The 15375-nt window shown below is 49.2% G+C and overlaps 1 pseudogene; it reads left to right on the top strand.

Annotated features, from left to right (window-relative positions):
- Positions 1-2773: 2773 nt before the first annotated feature.
- On the top strand, positions 2774-3030 carry LOC124518570 (uncharacterized; annotated as a pseudogene).
- Positions 3031-15375: the final 12345 nt, after the last annotated feature.

Consider the following 15375-nt stretch of genomic DNA (forward strand, 5'->3'; position numbering starts at 1 on the left):
GGCACACAGTCGTTCTATAGCTTCCCCATGGTCACACAGTACATGAGCAGCCCAGCCTCAGACACAAAACCCAAATCTGTGTGCCTCCAAAGCCCCTTTGTTACCCTGTGGCCTTTTATTATATATATAGTATATACAGTATATACTATATATATTATATATCATGTATATAATATATATTATATATGCTATAGTATATATTATATATAATGTATATAATATATATATACGTATGCATATATAGCATATAATATATGTATAGTATATATTAGTATAGTATTTATATTATATAGTATATAATATACAGTATATTATATGTATATATAGTATATAATATATATTATATATAATGTATATACTATATATGCTCTATATACTATAGTATATATATTATATATAATGTATATAATATACACTATATATATATACTATAGCATATAGTATATATAGTATATATTATATACACTATATATATATACTATATATAGTATATATATATAGTATATATAGTATACTAGAGTATATTATAGTATAGTATATATAGTATACTATATGTAGCATATATAGTATATAGTATAGTATATATTATATATAGTATATATATAATATACTATTACACTCTCCAGATGGCTAGGAAATTAGAAGCAAAAACGATTGATTACTGAGTGCACAGATGCCCCCCTCATGGGCCTCAGTTCCTCCCAGAGCCTGCCATTGAGTTGGAGATGTGGCCACCAACTCATAGCTCACCTGGCTTCACTACACGCCTGTTTCTACATCTGTTAAATGGGCTTAATAATAGCCAGGGTGTTGTGGGCCAGATGAGGTAACGTTTGGACAAGTTCTTTGAGACGCCTTGGATGAAAGGTGCCAGAAAAGTGCCAAGGGTTATTAAGGCGGAGACATATGCTGTGCCTAACTTAGGATTCCCCGTATGTTCCCACTTGGCAGAGTCCGCGGTGATCACGGACTCAGAAAATATTTTCCAGGGCGGGCAATACCCCAACGTCAGGCTTGAGCCGTGACAGCAGAGGGGATGGGTTGCGGTGGCTTTACCCGGGAACGTCGCCTCATTTCTTGCTGGTGGTCTGTCCTCCCACGTGATCCCGCGGATGCATGGCCCTTGGCTGGGGCTGAAGGCTGTACGTGGAAGGGAATACAGGATGTGTGGAGGCTCTGTGGAATGGCTTGACCCCAATACGGTTCAGCCTCTGTGGGGAAAGATGGTGACGGTTGTGTCTTTAGCCGTCCCACGAGCCTGGAAGTCAAGCAAGTGGGGAGCAGGTGAATTTAATAGCTACCTCTGAGTGGAATAGATGGGTGATGAATAGGTTTTACACAGTTGTGCCCGCCCCATCTCAGAAAGGTGCAACCTCGGTGGGAGAAGAACTAAAAAAGCCAAAAAAGAAAATAATAAAAGATCCCTGTCATCGTTCTGCTTCTCTTTTCATCATGCTGTCCAGTTACACAGATGATTATTTTTTTTTAACGTTTATTTATTTATTTATTACAAAAATTTTTTTTCAGTGTTTATTTATTTTTGAGAGACAGAGAGAGACAGAGCATGAGCAGGGGAGGAGCAGAGAGAGGGAGACACAGAATCCGAAGCAAGCTCCAGGCTCTGAGCCATCAGCACAGAGCCTGATGCGGGGCTCGAACTCATGAACGGTGAGATCATGACCTGAGCCGAAGTCAGACACTTAACCGACTGAGCCGCCCAGCTGTCCTGATGATTATTTTTATTTATTTTTTTTTTAATTTTTTTTCAACGTTTTTTATTTATTTTTGGGACAGAGAGAGACAGAGCATGAACGGGGGAGGGGCAGAGAGAGAGGGAGACACAGAATCGGAAACAGGCTCCAGGCTCCGAGCCATCAGCCCAGAGCCTGACGCGGGGCTCGAACTCACGGACCGCGAGATCGTGACCTGGCTGAAGTCGGACGCTTAACCGACTGCGCCACCCAGGCGCCCCCTGATGATTATTTTTAAATAGACTTTTAATTTTAGAACAGTTTTATTTATTTTTTTGTTTAAGTTATGTATCTTGAGAGAGGGAGAGAGAGAGCACACGAGTGGGGGGAGGGGCAGAAAGAGAGAGAGAGAGGGGGAGAGTGAGAATCTCAAGCAGGCTCCGAGCTGTCAGCACAGAGCCCCATGTGGGGCTTGAACTCACAAACCGTGAGATCATGATCTGAGCCGAAGTTGGACGCTCAACCGACTGAGACACCCAGGCGCCCCAATTTACTTACTGTTTTTAAAGTTTATTTACTTTGAGAGAGACAGAGCATGAGTAGGGAGGGGCAGAGAGAGAGGGAAACAAACAGAGAATCCCAAGCAGGCTCCGTGCTGGTCAGTGCACAGAGCCCGATGTGGGGCTCGAACCCATGAACTGTGAGATCATGACCTGAGCCGAAATCAAGCGTCAGACGCTCAACCGACTGAGCCACCCAGGCGTCCCTAGACTAGTTTTAGATTAACAGATAATTGTGAATGGAGGGTTGCCATATATCCCATGCCCACTTTCTCATAATATTCCATCATGTTGATATAGTACCTTTCTTGTAGTCCGTGAACCATTATGGGTGTATCATCATCACTGAGGTCCACACTTTATTCAGATTCACTGATTTTTCTTAACGCCCATTTCCTGTCCCAGGGTCAACTCCGGGGCAACACATTACGTTTAGTTGTCATGTCTCCCTAGGCCCATTGACAGTCTTCCACACTTCTCTTCTTTTGGATGACCTTGATGGTTTTAAAGGAGGGCTAGTCCATCGTTTCTCGGCCTTTTGGCCAAGATCAAATGTAGTATCTGTTCTTATCAGTTTAAGGGATCGCTAGTCAGGGATTTTGTAGACTCTCCCTCAATTGGGGTTTGGAGAATATCTCTCAGTTGAGAATCTCAAATGATTTTCTTATGATTAGACTGGGGTTATGGGTTTGGGGCAGAAAGGCCACGTAAGAGGCTAGTTGCCGTGCTCATTACACCTCATCAAGGGTATGTATTTATTGCTGTTGATGTTAACTTTTGTCCCGTGACTTTGGTAGTGTTTTTCAGGAGCCGATTATCTCTCTGCATTTATTTTTCTATCATGACACAGTCTAGCCCCATAGAAACTGCTGCGCTTTAGTTGCTCTGTTGATGCGTGTTTTAAACTTCATGAGGATTTGTTCGGAATGTTTCTCTTCTGCCCATAGTTCTATGCTCACTGAGTACCTAGAAAAGTAGGACATGGATCTTGTTTTTTTTTTTTTCTTAAAACTTGAATGAAGATAGATGGTCCATATTAACATAGGAAACGTGGTATCTGAGGAGGAGTGTATGTATCAGTGTTGGATGGATGGAGGAATAAATGAATGGTGTCTCCAGCATGCCTAGAGGAATGACAAGCCAACTGGCTGGGTCATTCAAGTTCACGTAGTGTATTTCTCCCTGTAGTGGAGGGAGCTGCCAAGTGCCATCGATTTTCACCCAACCTGCACCTCCTTGCCTTATCTCCTGTGCACCAAGTGCCTTCCTGGTTATAATTCCTTAAGGGAAGGGAATGGGTTGATTGGTTAGCATAAGCCTGCTAGTTTTCTTGGATGCTCTACTCCTTACATTAATGAAGACACTGACACTAGACGCGTTCCTTTTTCCCCGGAGAATTTGGACTTTGCATGCATGACTCTAATTCCCCTCAACAAATATTGGTGGAGTGCCTCCACCAATGTGACAGGCACCGTACTCGAACCTGTTTGCTTAGGGGCGCCTGGGTGGCTCAGTCGGCGAAGCGTTCAATTTCGTCTCAGATCACGTTCTTGCGGTTCGTGAGTTCAAGCCCCATGTCGGCTCGGTGATGACGGCTCGGAGCCTGGAGCCTGCTTCGGATTCTGTGTCTCTTCCTCTCCATCCCCGCTCCCCCCACCCCAACTCATGCGCTGTCTCTCTTCTCTCTGTCTCTGAAAAATAAACATTGACAAAAATGAAAAAATATTGAAAAAAAGAACGTGTTTGCTAAGTAAGACCGAGATGGCTGCATCCCCAGGGAGCTCACAGTCTCCCCAGAGAAGGTTGTCATGGCCGCCTTTGGATGCACGATTTGCTGAACAGTTAAAATGTCATCAGGAGACGCCTTCCCTGCTCTTCACTGGCACGCAGTGCTGGAGTGAACAGGAAGCCCCTTGTGTCATTTACAGTCTTGGGGTCCTTTAATAGTGACAGAGGAAAAGAGGCCCACCTATGAAAGATGGTAGGCATCTTAGATAAAGGGGCCATCATCACTGACTCCTATCGGAGGAGAGACAAAATTAGAAACAAGACTAGTTTCCGATTCAGCTCGTGACTTCATCTGCCCTCCTGCCTTACTTGACAGTGCAACACACGCCTCTGTCTACCTCGGTTCACTCCATCAGACTTGCTGTCTTTCTGGTATAACTGAAGTTTTACTTTCATGCTCCCATGAAAACCCACTCCGGTATCTTCATCCGTCCGGCTATTTCATTAGCCAGCTCAGAGGTCATTGATGGAGATGCTTTGCTGCTGGATGAGGATTTGCAAAGCCTTTCACCCGATCAGGACGCTGGAGGGATTTTCCCTGGAGCTCGGAAGACCGGCTCAGGAAGGATGCTGCAAAGTGGATCCAGACCTTAGTTCTGTGATGTGGCCTGGTGCCCAAGTCTTTCTTCAGCTATCAGAGAGGAATAACCCCCCTCCATTTCATGGAATCTATAAAAGATAACGTATTTGTAAACTGCAAAGTCCTCCAGTAATGGAGAAGAAAGTGGTTTGGAGAGTCACCAGATGGGTGGCGAGGACCTTGTCTTGGTCGTGGTTTGAATCCCCAGCACTTTGCGCAGTGCCTGTGCCTGGCAGGATGTCAATTAATGCATGCTAAATGAATAAATAAATGAACGGAGATGGATGGATGGAGGAGTGAATGGATGGATAGAAGGATGGATGGATGGATGGATGAATGGAGATGGATGGATGGATGGATGAGTGAATGGATGGATAGAAGGATGGATGGATGGATGGATGAATGAATGAATGGAGATGGATGGATGAATGGATGAGTGAATGGATGGATAGAAGGATGGATGGATGGATGAATGAATGAATGAATGGAGATGGATGGATGGATGGATGAGTGAATGGATGGATAGAAGGATGGATGGATGGATGGATGAATGAATGAATGGAGATGGATGGATGAATGGATGAGTGAATGGATGGATAGAAGGATGGATGGATGGATGGATGAATGAATGAATGAATGGAGATGGATGGGTGGATGGATGAGTGGATGGATAGAAGGATGGATGGATGGATGGATGAATGAATGAATGAGTGGAGATGAGTGGATGGATGAGTGAATGGATGGATAGAAGGATGGATGGATGGATGAATGAATGAATGAATGGAGATGGATGGATGGATGGATGAGTGGATGGATAGAAGGATGGATGGATGGATGGATGAATGAATGAATGAGTGGAGATGGGTGGATGGATGAGTGAATGGATGGATAGAAGGATGGATGGATGGATGAATGAATGAATGAATGGAGATGGATGGATGGATGGATGAGTGAATGGATGGATAGAAGGATGGATGGATGGATGGATGGATGAATGAATGAATGGAGATGGATGGATGAATGGATGAGTGAATGGATGGATAGAAGGATGGATGGATGGATGGATGAATGAATGAATGGAGATGGATGGATGAATGGATGAGTGAATGGATGGATAGAAGGATGGATGGATGGATGGATGAATGAATGAATGGAGATGGATGGATTGATGACTGGATGGATAGAAGGATGGATGGATGAATGAATGAATGAATGAATGGAGATGGATGGATGGATGGATGAGTGAATGGATGGATAGAAGGATGGATGGATGGATGGATGGATGAATGAATGAATGAGTGGAGATGGGTGGATGGATGAGTGAATGGATGGATAGAAGGATGGATGGATGGATGAATGAATGAATGAATGAATGGAGATGGATGGATGGGTGGATGGATGGACGGACAGATGAATAATGAATGAATGAATAAATGAATGAATGAGTAAGAGTAATCATCAGAGCCCTCCTACAAATGAATCTTTTCTCTCCAGCTCCTTGTGATTAGAGGAGGGCAATCATCCCAAATTTGGCTTCTGCCTTACAACTGTTTTGTGGCTTTGAACCAGCCAACTAACCTGTCAGTTGCCTTGCTCATAAAGGAATGATAATGACATCTGCTTTGGGGGCTGGTGGTGTAGTGGGTGTTGAGAGAATTAATTGGGTGGTGGTAAACGGCTTTGAGATCTCCAGATGAAAGGTGCCGTCGCGGTGAGCTGTTATTAACCTTGTTACGTTGGGTTTCCTCTCCCTGCTTCTGCCTCCTCAAGAGTGACTCCTCTCAGCCTCCAGGGGACTCGTGGTGCCCCAGAAGCAAGTTTTACTTGGAGAAGGAACCTGTCTTTCATTGGACTGACTCTTCCCTGGGGTCATTTGGCAGAAGGCTCCCAGGTGCGAGGGATATAATCCTAGGAACTTGGCTGTCCTGCCTCATTTCCCTCCAGAAGGATTGATCTTCCCAAATGCCAGCCAGGTGCTGCAGTACACAGCAGCCTGAACACAGCGTCTCTTTTTCCTCTTCCTGGCGTGATAAAAGGGGGGACCCCTCTAGATCCTATTTTCAGGGATCTCACCTGTTGGTAAGGCCAGGCCTTAGAACTAGGGACCAGGTGTTTACCATCTGGTGGCCCAAGAGATGTGGGATTCATTTACAGCCGGGACCAGATCACAGCCTCCCTCCTTTCCATATGTGGTACCCCAGGAGGAAGGCATGAGATACGTGTGTCTTTCCATTTATGCCTTTCTGAAAGAGGACAAATGTCACAGGCAGTGCTGACCGTGCAGGATTTGGGGGAAGATTTCATTCATTGGTGCTTTTCCCCTCCTCCTCCTCCTCCTTTCAATTTGAGAGAGAGAAAGGGAGACAGAGAGGGAGAGTCTTAAGCAGGTTCCATGCTTAGTGCAGAGCCTGATGTGGGACCTGATCCTGCAACCCTGGGATCATGACCTGAGCCGAAATCGAGAGTCGGACGCTCAACCGACTGGGCCACCCAGGCGCCTCGTGAATTGGCGCATCTTAAAGTGTCTTCCTCTACTTCCGAGGCTGCTCCTGGGATTCCTTTTGCTTCTAAAGAGTCCGGCTTTGTTCCTTGCACTTCCCATCCCAGCAGACATCAAGTTCCCAGATCTAGAAGCACGGACACAAGCCTGACCTCATTTTTGACCCCTGTGGCCCGTCACTGTCCAAGGATAGACTTTCTCGTGCTTCCTGGATTCTGTCCACTCTCTTCTATCTCCATCTGCCTTGCCCTGGATGAACCCACCGTCTCTCTCTCAGGACGATGGCAACAGCTCCCTGGGTGTTCTCGCTTGGCCATGTTCTGCCTCCTTCTCTGGAGAAGACAGAGAGGTCTTATGAGACAAGTCAGATCAACCTGCTGTCCCACTTAATGCTCTCCAGGGCCTTCCCAAAGGGAGTAGATGACTTCCCAAAGCAGCAGCATTCTGCACAGCGCTTCCTCTCTCTCCACTCGGGGTTCCCCTCTGATCTCCCTCTCCCCCTTCCTCTTTTCCTGTCCCCTCCTCTTTGTCTATTCTTCTTCTTCCCCTTTGGTTCTGCCAATCTGCTTATCTCCCTCTCTGTACCCCTCACTCATCTTTCTCATGGAGGCCTCTTGGACTGACATGGCAGAGAATCCCATGTCTGTCACCACCGCCTCTTGGTGTGGGGCGTCGGGACACCAGGAGAAGAGGCTCTATAATGCATCCTTCACCACTGCCATGGCCATGCTTTAGGGGGAGCCACTGAAGTTACCAACATCTGGTTTGCCCGTGTAGTTCTGATCGGAGAGTGACCTTGGATTGCCCCCACTTTCCTCTGTCTGTCTCCATTCTTTTTTGCCAGGAACATGGCACCTTCAAAGGGTGTCTTGTCTCTTCAGAAAGTTTCGTAACTAGGCTTTCTCTATGGTTGTAGAACCTTATTCTCTGAGAATGAAAACTGGTCCTGTTGTTCCTTGACTGTAAATTTCTTATGGGGAGAGACCATATTTCGTACATGTTTGCATCTTCCACAGGGACAGTCCAGTGGCTGGGACATCATTGGAGCTCAACACCTGTTTGTTGAATTGGATGGAGTGGGGAAATGATCTCCTCCCAACTGGGGTATTTTAGGCTAAATTCCCTCTGGTTTTTACCCATCTCTCAATGGGTCTGATTAGTCCAGAGCCAAAAGGGAGCTTGAGACCTCCTTTGCTCGGGGTAGGACAATTCTAGGCTGCTTGATCAATTGCTTAATCGTCCTGCTCAAGATGTCTTGAGAGGGAGTGTTCACAGATTTGCTCAGCTGCCCTTTGATGTGTTTTCTCTTTGGCCCTGAGTATGTTTTTTCTAAATGTCCGTTCATACCTGTCTTGTCTTCAACTTTAAATCTGCTTCTTGTTTGCATGTGGGGAGTGACTTCTTAGAATCTTTCCCTTAAAATGATTCCCGGGGTTGAAGACAGCAGCTGAGATTTTCCTCTCCTTTTATTTCTTCTGACTACCAGCCTCTCAACATAAAAGGGAGAGCTGGCTTCTGTTTTTGGCCCAGCCCCCAGTTCACCTTGAGCACATCACTCCTCCTCTAGGGTTTATTTTCTCGTGTTAACTTAAAGGCTGGGTGAGAGTAGGGTCCCATGAGCTATGGCCCACAGCTTGTGTGTGCAAATAAAGTTTTATTAGCACATAGCCGCAGCCATTGGCTTCCTGATCGTCTGTGGTTGCTTTGGCATTGCAAGGGCAGAGTTGAGAACTGCTTCATTTGCTATCTGGTCCTTTGTAGAAAAAGTCTGTTGACCCCTGGAAGAGAAGGTTGGTTAAGGCCCTTTTAGTCGGAACGTTCATACCATGATGTTTATTTAGCTAGTGCTACTAAGCTTGTCCCATAGGCAGGCATGGCCCCATCTTGTGCCGTAAGTGCTGCTGACGTTCCTGGACGTGATGGGACGGTCCCTCCCCGGCATCAAACAGCATCGAAATCCATCCTGAGCAAGTTCCTGCCTTTCTGTTTCTGTCTCACCGCTTCCGGGTACATCTGGAAGACAGGCACTGGTTGGTTCTAGAATGTTCTAACATGCTCATCCCTGGCTCATTTCTTTAGACGTGGCCAGCTGGACCGCAGTCCTACTGCTTTGCCCCCACTTTACAGGTTTATAATCCCTTATGTGAAATTCCAAAATCCATAATTCTCTGAGACTAGATTGTTTTTTCATACATCATGTGATGGCCATAATGAACCCAAGCAGCCATGAGATTATTGATAGCCTTTTTTAAACCCAAATTAATGTGAGTGTTAAGCTGCAGAAGTATGAATGCGTTTAATCCTGGATGCAGTCCTGGGGGGGGTGTGTGTACCGCGTTCCGTTTCCAAAGTCTGGAAGTTTCTGAATTCTGAAACACGTCTGGCTCTGGGCTGTTGGATTACGGATTGTGGACCTGTAGTGATTTTTATGGTTGCCCCTTATTTACGGCAAGCGTTTAAAAGTGTTCCCAGTGAGTTAATTTCAACAAGCAAATGAACAAAAGGGGCACCAAGTAAATAAGAATGAGGAGCACTGAGATCTGGCTTAAGCGTAGCGTGGTACCAAAGGGATAAAAGTTTAGGAAACCCTGTCCTCCAGGGTATTTTCCATCCCTTTAATTTTCCATCTTCTCGTTCTTTTTCTACTCTGCTCTGCCGTCACCAAGCCGTTCTTTTAGTGTCTCCAAACCCAGAGCATCTCTGCGTGATGGTTAGTTAATGAGCAATCCTGTCTTACCCATAAAACAATATGTGGCACCAAGAGCTCGTTTGACATTCCCGACACTTGCGGAGACCAATCTCGGGGTCACCCAGGACCCTGGCGGGACCGAGTTTCGCTGCAGAACCGGACTGGGGGCAGGAATCGGGCATCTCAGAGGTCAGGGTCCTGGGGGTGGGTTGTGGGGAGGGACGGTGGCTTTGGGGCCAGACTCACCCGAGGGCTGTGTTCTGAAAGGGGCTGGTTCGACCCTTTCCAAGGGCAGTATCCCTGGCCTTAAGTAGTTCTTAAAACACCAAACAACATTAGCTCCCACAAATGAGGGAGGTTTAAATGTAAACCCGGTTATAACCAAGAGTGACTAGGTGGCCAAGGTGCTATAAAGAAATGATGTTATTATGTCCAAGGGATGCCATTAAAACTCTGTTTACAAACCGAATGTGCCAGAGAATGGGTCAGGGAAAGAATTATTAGCAAGAAGCTATTTGATCTCTTTTATGATCCAGTGAGTCATAACGTTAGCTCCATGCTCTAGAAGGGCAATAGTGAAAACCTCAAGCCTGTTGATTTATAAACAGGCCCAGAATTCCCTGTTCTTTAACCTCAGATGCCCTCTTAAGTGTGACTTACCCTAAATCAAACGTGACATCAGATGCCACTGGGCCTCTCCCTCCTCCCGAGAGGTAATTGAGGAGTTGATTGGCGTATAGGGTGCATAAAATCCCCGTTCAAGATGACGGATAGCTGTGGGAAGGGTCAATGGCCAAGACTCGGAGACACAGCCTTGTTTCTACATGCCCCTTATCTGCAAGGCTGGAGGCTCCAAGGCTCTCTTTGTTTCAGGGCCTCGGATTCTCAGCAGACCAAGGAGAGGGAGTCTCAGAGGTGGATGTACCGCTTTGCCCTAAGGGCCGTGGTTTGGGCCCCTCTCTTTCCCCCTATAAAGAGGTCATGAGGGGCAGGACCAATCCGGGTTTTTCATTCGAACTCCACCCATTACTGGATACAACCCCAGGGCAAGTGATTTCAGCCTTCCGAGCCTCAGTTTCCACATCTGATAGATGACACAGCCGTGGCTTATTCTGTGCCCTCGACACCGTGCTGAGCTGCCTTATACGTGCCGTGTGCCAGCCCATGTCAGGCCTCGTGACAGTCAAACCGATCTTATCGCGACCTGACTGTGCGGAAGATGCCGTCCTGAGAACTTTATATCGATTCATTCATTTGATCCTTATATTAACTCTCCGGGGTGCGCAGTGGCCGTGATGGATCCCACAGGAGCGAACGCTGGATGAAGTCGGGGTGCAAGTGGTTCATCTGTGAGGCATCTGGAAGGATCACCAGGAAGTGAGAAAGCAACACTGGAAAGGAAGCAAACTGGTCGAGCCACAGCCCTGGCCCCATAATATCCGGATCCCAACCGTGGGCAACTGGAGGGAAGTCCCCAGAGGAATCTTCAGGAAGAATGCATAGAACGTGCCCCAGCGTTGTCTCACCAGAGGGGGAGGAAGTTGGGGCCCTTATGTGTCAGCCCTAGTCCATCATGAGGGGGCTCCTCCAGGAGCCTTACCCTAACCTAGCATTCCCAGCCTGCCCCGTGAGCCGGCCAAGTGGATCCTGAGGGCTAAAGACATCCCTCAGGCGAAGAACCATAGGTGTTCAGTTGGAAGCCATTGGGTTAGCCTGCATGGGAATGGTGCCCAAAGGCACGGGCTTGACCCTACAGCGTCCACTACGGTCTATGCTAGGGATGAGAAGACCGAGCCACAGACAGGTTGGGGTCTTCCCCAGGGCTCCCCACCTGGCAAGTGAGCTAGCCAGAGTCCGTATCTACTCGTCATCTGACTTCGGGATGCACAGTAAAGCTTTTGGTCTACACGTCCCAACGCCTCCCGGAAGGTATCGCTCACCCATTTCGCAGACAAAGAATTGGGCGTTCAGAGGGGTGAACCGACTCTGTCCCCCGGCCAATTAGCGACTGAGCCGGGATGGAAAGTTGGCTCCCCTTGGCTTCAAAGTCAAGGCCGGCCTCAGCGTGCCGTATTCCTTTGGCCTGCCGGGGCTCCCCCCGAGTTGGCCCGGATTGGAGCAGTGTCCCGATGCCTCGAACCAGGCGACAGGGGCAGGCCCGAGGTTCATGCTGTCTCCTTAGGTCGGCATCGTGGCTGGAGGCGAGGGGAGCCGTTGTGGGCACTTCGCCGGTGAGCCCACGCCCCAGCAAGGCTCTCTCCGAGGGGCTGACTCGTGGCTCTTGTCCCGTCCACGCCGGTTCCGGTCCCTAGCTGCTGCCTGACTCAGCTCTGATTGCTTCTGCCTCCTGTTGTCACCGTTGTCCGGATGCTCTTTGGGCACCATCGAAAAGGATGCACCTTTGGAGCACAGCTGGCCTGAAAGGCCGCGATTATGTGTCCTAAAGTGGAATCTTTGAGGCCGTTAAGCAGAAACCCTCCCTCCCCTTCAAGGAATGGTACGGATGCTTAGAAAGTCCCCCCGGACCCACAAGCACCCCGGCGGAGAGGGCGGATCGCTGCATTAGGAAACCACACGGCGCTTACAGGCGCCCCCGACACGCTGTGGTTTTCTGGTCCGCTTGGCTAGACCGTGCCCAGGCCATCCCCGGAGCAGTGTGTCACTGTACTTACGACTCACATCACACCCCCCAGTCTGCCCGTGAGCCCCGCAGAGCCAACAGCCTTGCCCTTTTCATGCAAAGCCAGCAAACACAGACCGCCGGCCGAGCTGGAAACCGCGCAGGCTCCCGAGCCTCTCCCTTCCTGCAGAAATAATAAATGATAATGGCACTGAGATGGACGGGGGCCTGGTGACGACAAGAAAAAGCCAGCATCTTCCAAGCCCCGGGCTGGGAGATGAGGCCAGGCGTGGGCACGCGTAGCCTTGGTGACCTTGGGCGCGTGCCTTCCTTTCTCTGGGCCTCCTCTGTGTTTTCCTCCACAGAACGGCAATGCTGGGCTAGAAATGAACCTGAAGTTCCTTTTCAAAGTTCGGGGCTCGTGTTAGTTTTCTGGGGCTGCCGTGCCACAGAACCACAACCTAGGGGGGTCCAAACAACGGAAATGTATCCTCCCGGTTCTGGAGGCCGCAGGCTGACATCACGGCGTCTGCAGGACCATCCTTCCTTGCCTCTTCCAGCCTCTGCCGGGCCGGCGATGCTCGGCACTTGGCTGCATGGCTCCAGCCTCTTGCCTCCGGCTTGGCACGGTCTTCTCCCCTGAGTCTGTCTGTCTGTCTTTCAGTCATATTGCATCAGAGCTGATCCCACCCCCGCACGGCCTCGTGTTAACTAGACCACGTCGGCGGAGACCGTGCCTCCAAATGAGGTCGTCCTCACAGCGACTAGACCCTTCCATATCCTTTTCTTGGGAGGCCATCACTCAACCCCTAGCAGGTCTCAGCGAGTGCCTTCCTAGTAAATGGATTTAGGGAGGTGCCTCTTTGGAGATGTCAGTCCTGGCGGCTGTGGTCGTAATCAATGCCGCCAGGCCACGAGCTAGTGGCTTCGGCGCCTGCTCTGGGGAACTCTCAACTTGGTAAGTGGGGAGACAGGCAAGCAGACATTTACACTATAGCCTGAAGCAGGGTATCGGCCTGTGCAGGTTGTATGGGAGGCAAAGGCCTGCGCGGTCACAGAGTGCTGAGGACCGTCTACCGCCGGCTTTGTCGGCCTCGGTTCTGGCTTTAGCTACTCTGCCGGGCTGATGCCCGTCCCTTCTTCTGACCTCAGGACCCCCTTCCCTGTGGGGCTCCTCCCTCCTCCGGGCTTTCCTGGAGTGTCCTCCCACCCATCTCCTCCACCAGGATCGCCTTCTCTCTTCTTTCCGTTCTAGATGGCAGTCCCCTTGGGAAATGTTTCCATAAGTTAATTCAGATATTCACCCTTAGAGATTGTTTTAAATGTCTAGCTTTGGGGAACACCTTGGCTTCCCAGAGCAGGTGGCTGGAGGGCGGGCCCTGAGAACATGGCACCAGAGCGGTCTGGACTAGGAGAACGGGGCTCTCTGGGGAGTTGGGCGGTGGAGGGGGTACTTGGCTTGGCTCGCAGCGGCTGATCCGTGCTGAGGGTTAGAGTGGCCTGCGTGACCAGCTTGGGAATATTCGACTAACTTCTTATGGGACCCTGGATAAGTCCCTCCCTCCCTCAGCCTCTTCCTGTCTGGACTCCGGCACGTTGGTCCCCTGTACTGACTTCAACAACGGTGGGAAAGGGCTCCAGGACCCCATCCTCACGTCAAGCAGAGGACCCTCCGGTTAGGGAGGTGATTTGAAATCCTCTAGAGGATTTCAAACTTGCATGCTGGATCACATCTTTTCGCTTTCATGTACGACGAGAGAGCGCACGGCGTCTAAGAAAAGAGAGAAGCGGGCCAAAGTCGGCGGTGGACCAACGCGGCACATTGAGGAGAAGCTTGGTTCCTAGTGGGTGGTCTTCCGGCCAGCACCTCCCTCGGGGCAAAGTCCCGTGCCTGTGTGTGCCAGCTTTGCAGGCAGGTGGCCCCGGGGGACCTTGCGCCCAGTTGGGAAGAATGTATGTGTGTGTGTGTGTGTGTGTGTGTGTGTGTGTGTGTGTAATCTTTTTTACCCCACGCACTGGGCATAGGTATGAAACGTCCTACCAGTTACAGCAGCCGTCGCTTACAGAGCACCTGTCATGTGCTAAGTGCTGTGCTTAGTGCTTCCCCAGGGCTACCTCAGTCGCATCCCCCTGCAGTCCCGGGAGTGAGTAGCCTTACTCTTCCCCTGCTGGGGACGTGAAAACTGGATTTGGTGAAGTTGGTGACTTGGCCGAGGTCAGCCTGCTTCTCAGCGGCTGCACCCAGATTTGAACCCACGTCTGTCTGGTTCCTAAGCTTGTTCTTCTAACCACGATGCACCCTGTGTGGAATCAAAAGAAGCCCCGAAAGACCGAGTCAGGGAGCTTCCAAGTTGTCATGTTGTTGTCCTGCTGTTTATTTGTTTCTTGGAGGAAATTTTTGTTCTCTAATAATATGATTTGCATGGATTTGAATGCATTAATCAGAGGGAAAGGGGGAAGCTCTGGTTAAAGCAATGGTCGGGGGGCCGGGACTGGGTGGCCTGACCCTTTCTTGAATGTTTCAGGGTCAACACAGTTTGTAGATCAACCTTTCCTTCCTCCCTCCTTGGCCCCTCCCTCCCTCTCTCCCTCCCTCCCCTACCCCCTCCCTTTTCCTTATCTCCCTCCTCATCCCTGCCTCTCTCCCTTCCCTTCCCCTCCCTCCCTCCTTTGGTTTCTCTCCCTTATTTTCTTCTACCCTTCCTCCCATCTCTTTTCCTCCTTCTTCTTCCTCCTCTCCCCTTCTTCCTTTCTCCTCTTACTTCTTTTAACAGTCTCTCAGTTAAGGAAACTTGCAGAGGAAAGAAAACTTACCCAAGGTCTTTGACTCTCCATCCAGTGCCCCTTCTTGGGCACCATCAGCCCAGAAATGGCTTTTCTATGGTTGTTAGGAGGGGGAAGGAGGAAGCCCAGGGTCCGAGGGAAGCGGCTAGGGGACTGTGATGCT

Source organism: Lynx rufus, unplaced genomic scaffold (assembly GCF_022079265.1).
Source record: "Lynx rufus isolate CCGP_SWC_20201006 ecotype Redwood Valley unplaced genomic scaffold, mLynRuf1.p SCAF_24, whole genome shotgun sequence".
In the NCBI taxonomy this organism is placed as follows: Eukaryota; Metazoa; Chordata; class Mammalia; order Carnivora; family Felidae; genus Lynx; species Lynx rufus.